Source organism: Homalodisca vitripennis, unplaced genomic scaffold (assembly GCF_021130785.1).
Source record: "Homalodisca vitripennis isolate AUS2020 unplaced genomic scaffold, UT_GWSS_2.1 ScUCBcl_423;HRSCAF=2384, whole genome shotgun sequence".
Lineage (NCBI taxonomy): Eukaryota > Metazoa > Arthropoda > Insecta > Hemiptera > Cicadellidae > Homalodisca > Homalodisca vitripennis.
The window spans coordinates 136,646-151,023 of record NW_025776545.1 but is presented as its reverse complement, the minus strand read 5'-3'; the positions used below and the strand labels follow the sequence as shown (position 1 = coordinate 151,023).

Sequence of the window (14,378 nt, the reverse complement as noted above, 5' to 3'; positions counted from 1 at the left end):
CACCTTCTTGTTGGGCGGCGCAGCCATAAGCCTGGCAAGCCAGAAAGCAAAAAACACTGGCACAATCAACTACCCGAAGCCGAATACATGGCTCTGGGCGAGGCTGTAAAGGAATCAATTTTCCTGAATCGTCTACTGGTTGAATTGGGAGCAACGGAGTCAATCGACGGGTATAATTCTTTGCGACAATCAGAGTGCCCCAAATGGATGTCAGGAAAATAGCTATGTTTTCACCCCCCGGACAAAACATATAGACAATTCGTCATCACTTCATCCGAGAGAAAGTGCAAAAAGGACAGATCAAGGTGGAACATATACCGACGGACGAAATAGGTAGCCGATATTTTCACGAAATCACTACCATCAAATCAAAACACTGGCAAAATTTTTTTTGACTAACATCAATAAATTCAGAGAAATGACCATATACACAATTAACAATATTTTTGGAAGATTTCCACATAAAAAGATTATCATACATAGCTATAAAGCTTCTATGACATGAAAGTTTTCGTTTTCAATACTGTATTCATTTAACATAATAAATTTGTTACATGAAAAAATGTAAATGCGAAAAATAAAACCGTTGAGTAGATCATTTGTGTGAAGAAAAATGTGTTTCTTTTATAAAAAAGTAAGGAGAGATAATTTCCACCGTACTTTCTAACATTCTGTTTAGTAAAACCAATATTTGTAATAGGTAGGTTATTATAAAATATGTAGCCATACAAAATCATCGGGGCATGTTTACAAAAGCTTCTGCAGAGACCGACAGCTGTGGAAATTTAATATGGCGAACAAAGTGAACGACCGATATAATGGCTGGTTTTAAAAGTGTGGTGATATATCGGTGTTCGCCAACATAAATTTGCATTGACCTGTCAGTTATACGTCTTTTTTTACACATTCACCGACATATATATATATATATATATATATATATATATATATATATATATATATATTACAGTCACCCTGTAAGTATGGCGTGGTACACACACACTGTACTACTCACACAGTAAGGTGGTGACTGGCTCTTGGTGTGAAATAATCTGGTAATAATGTAGACTTAGGGCAGTAAGAAACTATTATTTGAAAATTTTTATCTAAAAAATCCTGTTTGTAGCGATTTTTTCCATTTTCAGAAAATTTATGCAATTATGTAAAAAACTACATTTTTCTCCAATTTTTACTTTGTAAATAATTTTTTTATTGTGTTGTTTTCTGAAAGTTCATAAGATTTCAATTAAAAAAGACTATAAATAAGCAATTCACATAACTTTAATGTGATACTTATTAACAATAAAAGTAAGAAAATTTAAATTTCCTTAAAAATTAAAAAAGAAATTCAACCAAAATTCTGAGCAAATTTAAGTGAGATTCTATTTTAAAAATTTCACAAAAACTTGTCCATTTAATAAGCTACCCTTTAACATAAAAAAGTATTTATTTCTGTTACAAATAGCTGGAGAAAAGTGATGTTGAATGTGGTAAAAAAGGTTTGTAACAAACAAACAACACTAATACAAGTTGGTATTAAAGTTATAAATACACAAAAAAACACACATTGTTTTATGATTATGAGTAAAATGGAGAAGCATTTGTTGTTTAGTTTTAAAATTTCACATATCATTTTCAAACTGCCTGCCTTGTTTCCTAATACATGTTATTGCTCTTTTCCTCATCGCTCTAACTGCAACTTTGAAAGATAAGGTTTGGCGAAGTTTCTCAAATGCTGCTAATATTCTTCCTCTTAGTTCTGGTTCTGAGTTTACTGGCGTGGAGTATACTTCATCTTTCATGAATCCCCAGACCAAAAAGTCCATAGGGGTTAGGTCCAGAAGACCTTGTCGGCCAAGCCACAGACCGACCCCCGTCCTAACTAACCATGTTGGAGAGTTCAATGTCAACCACTCATGTACTGCATTGCTGAAGTGGGGGGGGGGGGGAGCGCCATCATGTTGTTAAATTTTCTCGTCTCTTTGAATGTTGTGAATTCCATCTAAAAAACATGGAACTCACAACAGTGCTGAAGGAACTGCAAGTAACTTTCTCCGGTTAGTTAAGCTTTCTTCAAAAAAAGTGTGGTCCTATCAGTTGGTCCCCTCTAACAGACCAGCCCAAACATTCATTCCGAAACGTGTTTGAAATGATCTTTCCCTGGTAGCTTTAGAATTTTGTTTCTGTCCATAAATGCAGATTGTGCGTATTAAATAATTATGCCTTCCTTGGTAAACAAAGACTCGTCGTTCTATAATATCTTCTTAAAAAAGTTGTACTGCTCAATGTCACTGTTCAGTAGCCAGCGACAAAGTTCAACTCTTGGATCAAAGTCAGTTGACTTCAATGCATGAACTGGAGTGAAATTAAATGCATGAAGTTTTTTCTTTAAAATGTCATAAACCTTCCATTTGGACATACCAACTTCACGGGCAACCTGCCGGGTACCAATGCCTGGATTATTATGAACATTAACCAATTCTTCCATTCCTACGTCATGGATGACATTACCTACCTCATTAGCAGATTTATACACAGTGCCCCTCTCCACTAGTCGCTGATGTAGCCTGGTGAATACTGCCGAGCTTGGTGTTCGGAGATCAGGGTATCGATGAGCGTACTCTCATGTAGCTTCAAGTGTATTTCCGTTACAAAAATCAAGTGCATTTCTGCATACCATTGAGAAGTGAACTCCATTATAAGCTTTCACTAGACTAGTTTGGAAGTGCAAGATATGCATTCAGCAGTGTATACACCTAGGCATGTTGTTGCAGTATTCTACAATCGCATAACTTACATTTTCAAGGAATTACCAGAAGAAAATATTATTTGAACCTAATTATAGGACAACTGATAAGATAATGCAGGAATTTAGTGCAGCTATTTTTAATTGGTAGTAAGCTTTGATGTACACACTGCCTTCCAGAAAAATATCACTAATTACTATTATGGTGAATTGAAAAATAAAATTTGATTTTATTTGTTTATTATTAAAACCTCTATGTTTTTTTTCACATTCAACTCCACTTTTCTCCAGCTATTTGAAACAGAATTAAATAATTTATTATGTTTTTGTGAAATTTGACAACTGAATCTCACTTAAGTTTGCTCAGAATATTGGTTAAAAACTTTTTTCTTTTAAAGAAATTTAAATTTTCTAAATTTTATTGCTAACAAGTATCACATAAAATTATTGCTCATTATGGTCTTTTTTTAATTTAAATTTTATGAACTTTCAGTAAGCACCAATAAAAAAATTATTTACAAAGTAAAAGCTGGAGAAAAATGCTGTTATTTTACATAATAAAAAAAATTTTCTGAAAAAAGGAAAAAAATCGCTTCAAACAGGATTTTTTAGATAAAAGGTTTTAAATAATAGTTTTGTACTGCCTTAAGTCTATATTATTACAAGAAATTTTTTCACACCAAGAGCCAGTCACCCTGTATATATTGTTGTAGTGTTGTATAGTTTTTAAATTACTATTGTTAAACATAAAATAAGAGAATTAATTACAAAAAAGCATAATTTGCAATATTTTTTAAAGCATATATAGGTAAGTTGAAAGCAAACCCTGAGTAAGCATAAGAAGCTTTGCATTTTATAGTACAATAATATTGATTGATTGTGTATCGTTTCTAATTACTAATATATGGTGTGATATTATACTGTTCGGCACTTGTAAATGTCTTTACTAAGAGTTAATACTGATCGTAGTACATCTAAGTAGATTTAGGAAACGAATTGAGATTATTTATCGTGGTTTTCTATCGGGAATAATGAAATTTGACATTGTTATTCTAAGTGTTATATAAATTCAAGCAGTAGTAGGGACCTCTTCATTAACTTTCTTAGTGCAATAGTGTACTCTTGAAATTAATCTGTTGGTAATTAATTGTTAGATTAAACTCTTACTGATAAAAAAAGGAATGATAAAGTAGTAAAATATTTTTTCGTATGCAAGATTCCGATAATTTTCAACACTAAATAGTATAATATGTGTAGATATAGTCAAATAATACGATGCTTGAAACTGTGTCTTATTGAGATATCAATTTTCCATCTTTATATAACAAATATAACATATTTTACTTGTATGAACACTTCGGGTTTGAGTAAATTATATTTTCGACTTATAACCACATGATAAAAATCCACACAATCCTAATTTAGCTCCAAATCTATCTTTATAACTTGTATTATATTACCTTAGTTGTTACATTATCTTTATGTTGGTTGTTAATCTTTGATATGCTCCTTACCAATTACAGGTGTATGGGTATTTGTATGATAAAACAATTATAGTATTATAGTACAATTTTACACTTGTATTTTTTAATACAGGCGTATAAACGTATACAGCAATCATATAATATTTTTACATTTAATAAATATCAAATAGAAATTGTTTTATGATTATAAAAACAATTTTTTTATTATACTTAAATAAATTATTATTATCGCAATAAAATCCGCAAATAACCAAGCAGAGAGTTGAGATCTGTGTCACTAGCTTAATGCAAGCTATTAACAGTTTATCATTACAACAGCTGCAGCGATTGCTGCAGAGACTGTTTTGCTTAAACAAACAGGATACTTGTAAGTAAATTTTAACAAAGACATTTAGTAAAAGTGTATAGATATAAACAAAGATTTTAGCTTCTTAGCATGTCAATGAACAAATGAAACAGTTTCGTCACGTTTTCCTTTCGAAAAGACAAAGCTATGTTCTTGTAAAATACATTTTATCATCACAAACTGGTTTAAGTTAGTCTGACTAAATGTCTGTTTATGCATGTTAATCTAAGGACAGAGAAATATAAATATTTTTATAACACAATATCTTATTCATAATTACGATTTTGAGAGTCATACTATCGCGAATCGAGACTGTAAAGATGATTGGAACCATTTTATATAAAAACATCTGTTTACGAAACAAACTATTAAATGTGAAATTCTTTAACTGGCTTAGATTTATCAAAGCCTATCACTCGGTGACTGACGATACGTTCAATGTGTACGTCAATATGTTTGTCTGTCCTCAATACATTTGGAAACTAACTAACATAAAGACTTGAAATTTTGCATATGACTTCATTATTTATATTAGGAACACAAAGTTCGATGGTGATGTATGTTTACTACATGAGATTTGGATGAGCGTTAGCAAATATTCGAACATAGGTCTGATAGTTAAACATGATGACAATGAGAACATCATAGAATAAATTAATTTGTAAGTTGACCAAATACAACCTTATGAAATTTTAAAACAGGACATTTGTATTTGTAGAGTAAAATGCACCTGTAATAACGTAGAAAGTCAATGTTGAAAGTTGGAGACAGGATTTAATTTTAGAACACTGTTGCAGTATACCACCTTTCCTAACTCAGTACAATGTGAATATCTTAACACTGTTATGAAACAAAAGTTGCAAAATACAAATATAAGTATATAATGTCGCAAAATAACTCGAAAGATAATTCATGTGTAGATATTGAATGAAGGAACTAAATTCTAAGATAAAAATGTGCTCTGTGTCAGTGCATGTTCAACCATGGATATAGCTGGATGGATGGATATATCTTAATTTGATTCCTACCACAGCTTAAGTTGGCTCAGTTTGTTATCTTGTCTACAAGGAGCTCGTAAAAATTATTTTCTGTATGATAGTCAGTCTGTCTATCTAGCCGCACGGCATTTTGAGAGTGAAACAAACAATATACTTAAAATGGTACTTGTAAAATGTAAACTTTTCTAGAGGTTTTTTTTAAATATTATTACTTATATATTTAAATATTGTCCACATGATTTAAAAAAATTGGGTCTAAATTTTTTAAATGAAAGGAAAATTGTGCGCCTAATATTCGTGAATTTATTCTAAAATAATAAATTTTCACGCACTCGTCATTGTAGTTTTTTTTTTTCTATGTTATATTCTTTGTTAGTTTAAATTCTTACAAATTATCCAGATATATTATTTTTTTGTGAATAGGATATATATAGCCTACATAATATTTCTATAAAAAATCTATGTTTGCAATATTCCTTTAACTTATAATTTCAACGTACATACCAAAATGTAACTGATGACAACGTAACAACCAAACTGTACCACTTTTATATTTTCAAAAGATCTCAATCATGGCCGCTACTATAAAGATCATAAAATAATTTACAACATAATTACTAATCAAAAGAAATGTGTACTTAAAATGATTTTTCTGACATGCTATGCACGTTAAAATGATAACTGATGTCAACATCGTCAAAGATTTTTTAAGTCGAGGTGGAATTCTCATCGCAGCAGTGAACGTTATAATGGCTCACTGACGTGGAAAATCGTGCTGAAGTGTTCAGAAAAGTATGTTGCCTACGGCTAAGCTTGTGTCTGTGTTCACTTCTTGGATGGTAAGATATTTACATGTATATTTACATGTAAGTAGAAATATATATTCATATTGAAATTCCCATTGCCTAAAATTAATAATACGGTTGCTACATAACGAGAATGCAAGACATAAACTTCTAAAGTCCATCTACCATACTACCACACTATTAATGTAACCAAAATATCATGAAATTTGAGGACGAATTCTCTATCAAATACTTTTAATGTTCATGAAAATTAAGGATAATATGTTTTAATGTCAGAATTCTCTTCCTTAAAGTGAAAGAATGGGTATGTATGCACGTTGATGTGCTTAAAGTAACCAATACGAGATATTAATAAATAATTCTATTACAAATGAATAACTAAGTGGCCAACATAAATATGTATATAGAGAATCAAAAGTAACGTATATTTAATTATTCAAATAGTATACTTTATATTACAATAAATGTTTATCGATTATTGATCTTGAAATCTGATAAATAACAATGGTGGTTGTAATAATACGAGTAATGGTTGTAGTTCTAAAACCTGCCATAAAAGTATAGCTGAATTTGATGTTCTAATTTCAATACTTACAATACTGAGGAAAGCCCTTAATATAATACATGTCTATGTTTTATAAAATAATAAACCATTCGTGAAAAATATTTAATCAATGTGATTATTCTAAATAACCCACCATAAACCAAAGATAATTATACAGTAGATCGAGGTGAGCAGTGGTCCCTGGATAAGTGTTGTAAATGGGGACTAACAATGAGTGCAGTTCTGTTGAGTGTTAAATGTGCCCTCTAATCAGTCGGGTACTCTTTATAGTGGCAACATTTTTTCAAAGCAAAAATGCAGAAGTACGGCCAACCAGACGTTATATCTTCGATAAGAGTTATAAATGAGGCCAACATTAAGTTTTCTTCAGTTAAATGTTAAATGTAATCTCTACAGAGCCAATAAGGTGTATTAACGACAACAATTTGCAAAGTAACTGTGGTAAAATATAACTATTTTACTTGGATGAGTAAGTGTTTACTGATAATATTACAGTTTTAGAATGAAATAAATTAATTTACGCTACATGTTCTGAAACAAGAAATAATAGTGACATTCAGTGGTTAAATCAAAAGCTTTACTGATAAAAGTTAGGCAAAATAACTAAATTTAATTTTTTTCACATATTTCAAAGTACGGTAATATTTACTAGGGACAATATCGTCATGTATATTAGCATTTAACATAATATTCAAATCCAAATATTTTCAATAAAACCTCGGAACCCGACTAAATCAAATGCATCAATATATTAGTATTGCTCAATAAACAATATTTTTTAACTTACTCACTCTTATCAATTTAAGATTTATTCTCTTAACCATGGCATTGGAACTGTGAAATGCAGTTTTTTACAGCTTATCTCTGATTATAAGCTGTGTATTTATTTTTCATAAACATTCCTTTCTGATCTTCACCTTTGATCTAGTATCCAAACCCCTGACAATTTCCCAGGAATGGACTTTTGTCAATGTTAGAATAGTCGTCTCCGTCGATAAAATTTCCATTGTATGTATCGACATCACCCCGGCTGTCGAGTTTCACACCCGCATAATCTAGGATCAACCTCTTCGGGAGTTGAATAAAAGTAGAGTTATGCTTTAATTGTATTTACGCTGTTTGTCTACATAACACTGCTTTAGTGTGCACGAACTAAAAAACGACGCAGTAGATTTATTATACATTTTTTGATGAAACTTTAAACATCTTATTTATTACACGATCTTACTTAAAGTTTTGCTTTATTGAGGTTTATAGTTAAATTGCATTGATGTCACCTTTCAAGATTAAACTAGTTATAAATAATAAAACAAATGTAATGTGATTGAAAAGTTTTTATTCATATATATTAATTTAATTTGTATTTTAAACCAAGTTGTGTGTGGACCAGACAGTTTGATTTTCTAAAATGCTGTCTAGCCTGAATCGCTAGTAAACAATACCTGTCTACAACTTGTTGGTTATATAATTCATTTCAAGCTACTAATGTTGCTAAGTGTAGTTAGGATAGGACGATCTTCTTTATAGGTGCAAGTGAACCATCCACAATGTTTAGAACAGCAATCGCTGTCCGATATACACTGAAACATAAATTTTAGTAGCATGATTTATATGAGTATCAAGTTACAACGTACTAGATGATCTATTAGCTTCGAGGGAGGGTGAGAGTTCATAAACTTGGAAATACAGTAAATGCGTCTATTGTGCTCATAGGAGATATACAATGTAGTATATATATATATATATATATACTACTACTACTATATATATATATATATATATATATATATATATATAATATATATATATATATATATATATATATACTACTATATATATATATATTATTAATGAAGTGGGAATATATTATTAGTGAGAATTTCTTATTATTATAATAAGAAATTCTCAGTTATGCAGCAGATCTGCGATTTCATCTGCAAATTTAAGAACTATAATCATTGTAACTTCGAATTTTCTTATGAAATGCCTATATGGTGGAGTTAAGAAATGATTTCATATTGAGAACGCTTAAATAAACATATCATACTTTTACATATGTACTAAACGTAAACACGCATTATCTCAGGATCAAAACAATTTGTTCCTCTTTAATTAAGAACACATTTTCTTAAACAGTAATATATTAGTTATAACTATTAAGAGCTCTATTCATAAATTAATGCATAATCATTATAGCAACTTTGAACCAATTTACTTTTAAAATTATTTCAGTATCTTTTGACAGACTTTAAATGACTGTTTTTGTTTAAGTGTTTCAGAGACAATAGGTACTCTCAGTTGAAAGGAAATACTTTTTAATGTAGGAATTTCTTATAAGTCTGAATGAGTTATCAGGTGGTGAATAAAGGTTTTATCCGATAACTATTTTTAAACGCAGTTTATAAAGTTAAAAACATTTTGAATACAGATTTTTTACTTTATTTTACTGTCGACACTATGTAATTATAAACTGTTTGCTTAAAAGACAAAACGGGACAAAAATATAATTTATATATCGTTTGGAATAAAATAATTAAATAATAGGGTTCACTGAATACGATCATCTATGAGTTTCATCATAATTGCACGGCATAAATATGCACGTATTCTATTTCTTTGAATCCCCCTATGTCCTTCTTACTAAATATTTTATTAATGAATAATAAAACATTTCAGGAATGAGAAACAGTTTATTAAGGGCAGATCGAATTCTGATTCCTACGTCTTACCAACCAAGACAAAGGTACTGAATCATGTTACAGTTTTAAACTTAAAAAACATTTACACGTTTAAATATCATACTGATACGTTCGTCAAAAAAATTTAAAAGATACCTAGGCATTCAATGCTGCAAAGATTTATGCGTGTAAGTAACTATATCACATATTTACTAGTTTAAGATGTAATTTTTAAAAAAATGAGTACTTCTTAGATGAAATGTATATGGAGTAGTGTCACATTAAGTGAGCCGTCTTGGAAAATATCGGTTTACGATATAATCAGTTTTATATACAGGTTATGTTCATGATATCTCATGGATTTTGATGATGATGTCACTGTATTCGAAAACTAGTAGTATTACATCGGAGTTTTGAATATTCAAAAACTTAAGAAAGGATTACCTTCTGTTTTAATTAACAGTGCGTCATAGTTTTCGTGTGATTGAGAAATGACTATAAACTGTATGCCACCAACTATAATATATACACGAATAAAGTGTTTTTATGATCAGATTGCAAGTACTTCTATAAATGCTAATTGTTTTGTATAATAACATAGTATTATATTCACGGACACGCTTTTAAAGAGAGTTGTTGTATTGTTTTCTCGATATATTAAATTAGATTTTGTTTTACAACAGTGTGCGTTGAGCTTGGCTTTACAAGTTTAGCAAAAGTCAATCCAAAATGTAATACAGTACGAAATACTAACCTTAGTATTCAGTTCACATTCAATACATGTAGCTTTTCTAATACTTTTCTACACATTAAGTGTTCATTTTTGTTTGTGACATCACTTACAGTATTGTGTTGTTCAGATTTCAATAGATGTTTTTATCTTATATAAAATTACATTTAGATCAATAACATTTTAATATGTATATAAATATGTACATGTATACACTTACACATTTAATACCCGATAGCTTAATTAATAAATATAAAAACATTCTATATATATTCAAGAGATTATAATAATAAGCAGATTTCAAAATTGCTCTAAATATAATACGTTTTCGTGAAAACATGTTTCAGTTAATTGTTAATAACTGTGGAAATAAAAGAGAAAATACATATTTTTGGTGACCAGTTACGTAATTCATAACGACATATTAAATCATAACAGTGACTATCACAATAATACTGCTTTAACGCAATGAATACTAACCGATGCTAGACATTATAACGTTAGTTTACAAATATATAAAAATGGGTGGGGTCAATAAGAGTTAAATTACGTACCACATGAATCTACTTGAAAATAATTGTTCTTAATATAGTTTTGCCTTTTTTTGTGACTCTTTTATTAAGTTACCATGTTTTTACTTATTTTACTTATAAGACTAATATGATATCAAATCGAAGATTAATTAATCTAAATCATATTATTATTATTGAATAAAATGAAACCTTAAATTAATGTAATTTATGAAATGCTGACTATTTATCAGAAGAGGAATATATACATATTTTCATATATTACGGAGCAAACATTTGTCTTGATATTTATTATTGTTAATTGTATTTTGAATTACAATTATATGCGTCGCACTTTAAAAATTTTCATTATATCCAATTTAATCAATAATACTTACCAATTGGCTGATTATTTTACAAGCTTGTATCGTTTCAAACACTAAAATAACTATAACGAGAAGTTTAATGACAGAAGTAAAATTATTAATTGCAGTGTTTAATGTCATTGTTTGATTTTATTCTATGTAAAATATATATAAATTCAAACAACTACGTATAATCAAACAGATGCAAAACAGTATCGACACCTTAATACACGTATAAACTCATACCTTTGCTGATAAATATTAGTATCTCTCATGACGGTAGTTTCCAATCATCGTTTGGAAATTTGCATTTGAACAATACTTCATTAACTACAGAAGCGTTCTCTTTAACGCTCGTCTGTTTATTGCTCTTTTATAACTCTTACTAGAGATAAATCGTAATTCACAGCATTAAACTTACTCTATCAGTTTACATCGTATTTCTCAAAAGTGCCGAGTAGAATTCTTTAAACGAATTCATACTTACATTAAAGTCTAAATAAAAATAACCAAAGAGTTAGCATTATAGAAAAGCTGAATAAATTACATTTCTGTGTGTTTGTCTACATGGTATCTCGAGAGCGAAATGACCTATAGACTTTACATTTACCATTGAGCTTCACTTCTAGACAAGTAACATTGACTGAGTTGGTGATGCATTTATTTACAGGGTATTAGTGTTTTTTTTTAATTGATAGAGAATATTTATAAATTAAGTAAATGTTATACTTTCACATTGAAATAATTCGAAGGATATTTTAAAACCAAAAATATCCTATATATAGGTTAGAAATTTGCATAAATACTGCCTATATAAAAACGTCAATTTCAATTATGGTGTAATGTTTTGTCCATAGGGGTTAGGTGAAACTTTTTGGATCGGTGTTATTGGGAACGATGATAACAACGAGTAAATTTTCGAGTACTTGAATTGCTAATCGTAAATCGTTTTAATATGTCTTTTAGTAAAAAATATAGCATAAATATCTGCAACATCTCGGAAGAAAATTTTCGCTGGCATGCAACATTATTAAAGCCTGTTACCCAACACGTAGTTAGGCTCGCTTTTACCTTATTTTAAATACTATATTACATATATTTTTTTAATGTAATATAGTTTAGAAATATCCCTTCTGGTTCACCCTGAATAAAGGTAGGTTTCTCGTACGGCCGTCGTCTCATAATATCAAACTGAAGATGCAACAATAGTTTAAATTATTAATTTTTGATCCTCACTGATGATACAATCAATCGCAATATTTGCTTCTTAATATTAGGTTTTATAAAATAAATAATATTGAAACTGTATTTTCAGTAATCCTCACAATAAGAAAACTGCTATAACTTTAACATTTCTTTATAAGAATCTGGATTAGATTTAGGTACAGTTACTGTAGTTTAAGTTTTTTAATCATATTCATTTATAACGGTGCAACTGTACTATCTTCAAATCTCAGGAGTTAATGCAAATTAAGTAATGGTAAATAATGATTTATGCTTTATTTGAAATGTCGGATTTAAAACTTTTTCTTGAATCTAATGGCAGCCATCTAGAAATGTTTTATTGGTTATGACTGCCAACGATTTCTTCAAAGTTTAATTGTCTATACCAAGCTTTGTCAAAATATATTAAGAACTACTTTTTTCATTGTGTTCACTTTATTCCTGCAATGTTGAATGCGATCTAACACTTTATATGTTCTCTATTTGAAAATATTACTCAAAATAAAAAAAACATATTGTAAAATTTACTTCTGTATGTGAACTGATAAACTCAAAACATTTTCGTGTTAGCCGCTTTAACTTATACATAATACTTTTTTCAAAACTTTGAATGGCTGGCATCTTGAAATATTAAGAGATATTAGAAAAATGAGAGATGATGTAAGTAGTTTTATTATTAAATTACGAATGATTTTTTTGGTAAATATGTAAAAAAATTAAAGTAAATATTTTTTTCGGATTTCAAGTGGCCGGCGTCTTCAAAACTTGTTAATGGTTAGAAGACTATTGAACTCGTTCAAGCAGATTGGAAGTACTGACTTTAAAAAGTTTAATCTGGATATTTAAAAATTACGGCAGCTGTACTGTGCATAGGCTCGGGTTATAATGCATGAACCCACACACACACAACACTTTAAAATTATCTGGTTATTCATAGTCAATTAGAAAACTCCATTTTCTGGCTACTTATTTGTGTATGTACTACTTAACTGTTTTCGTTAAAGTTCCTAAAGAAAACGACAGTTAAAACTGGGACCAGAATATCAAAGTATTCCGCAATTATACTACTGACCTTCATCGTGTACTTTTAGAAATCGCAAAATATCCTTTCATTCCTCGTATGCTGCCATTCCCATACGCGCTTACACACTACGTGTTTGAAAGAATTTAATTCCTTTGCTGCAGTCTCGAAGGTAAAACGGAGATACCGAAGTTTTTCCTCATTAGCTCTCAGACAAGCTGCAAAGTAAAAACATTTTATTCTTATTATTTTCAGAAATTTTTGTCAACAGTTAAAGCATTTGTGTCTAATATTAAAAAAGGACGATATAGTGTCAAGTGGGTTGATATCTTACCTGTATCTTTTATTTCAGTGTTTCAACTGGCTTCGACACATATATATGATTATAATAGGGTATAAAATAAAATGTTAAAAGTACCCATTTAGAATGGCAGTAATTTAAAATAAATTAAACTTCACTCTTACAAACATTACTTTCATTGTCATGATATGCCAGTTTTTCTTTTAGTGTTTATTATAATCATACCCTAAAACTAATTCTTATAACTCATTTAAGACTGATGATTTAATGTGGCTCCATCCTTTCAGTTGTGAATTTTTACAGCAAACGCCAGATTAACATTTAAATATTACTGTTTTCAGGCAAAATGTAGCATATTATTGTGATGTGCCTTTGTTGCAATCAAATAGTAAATTAAAGATAAGTTCCTTAAGTTTAAAATTAAATCCTAAATTGTCTATATACCAAAATACGCTTTTAGTGTAAAAAGATCACTACAAATCTGCACCCTTTTCATTTTTCTGAAAAAATTTAAATGAAAATAGTAAACAAAAGGCATTGTATATTATTTATATACAAAAGTATCAGACTCACTAGTAGATTTATTAAAATGACTAAAGTTAAAT

The 14,378-nt window shown here is 29.5% G+C and overlaps 1 long non-coding RNA gene across 1 annotated transcript; it reads right to left on the bottom strand.

Annotated features, from left to right (window-relative positions):
* Positions 1 to 8,261: 8,261 nt before the first annotated feature.
* On the bottom strand, positions 8,262 to 11,474 carry LOC124370679. Its single transcript, XR_006923204.1, has 2 exons — positions 11,261 to 11,474; positions 8,262 to 8,525 (listed from the first exon to the last, which is right to left on the bottom strand). It is a non-coding gene; the product is annotated as an uncharacterized LOC124370679 (long non-coding RNA).
* Between the last annotated feature and the right edge of the window lie 2,904 nt (positions 11,475 to 14,378).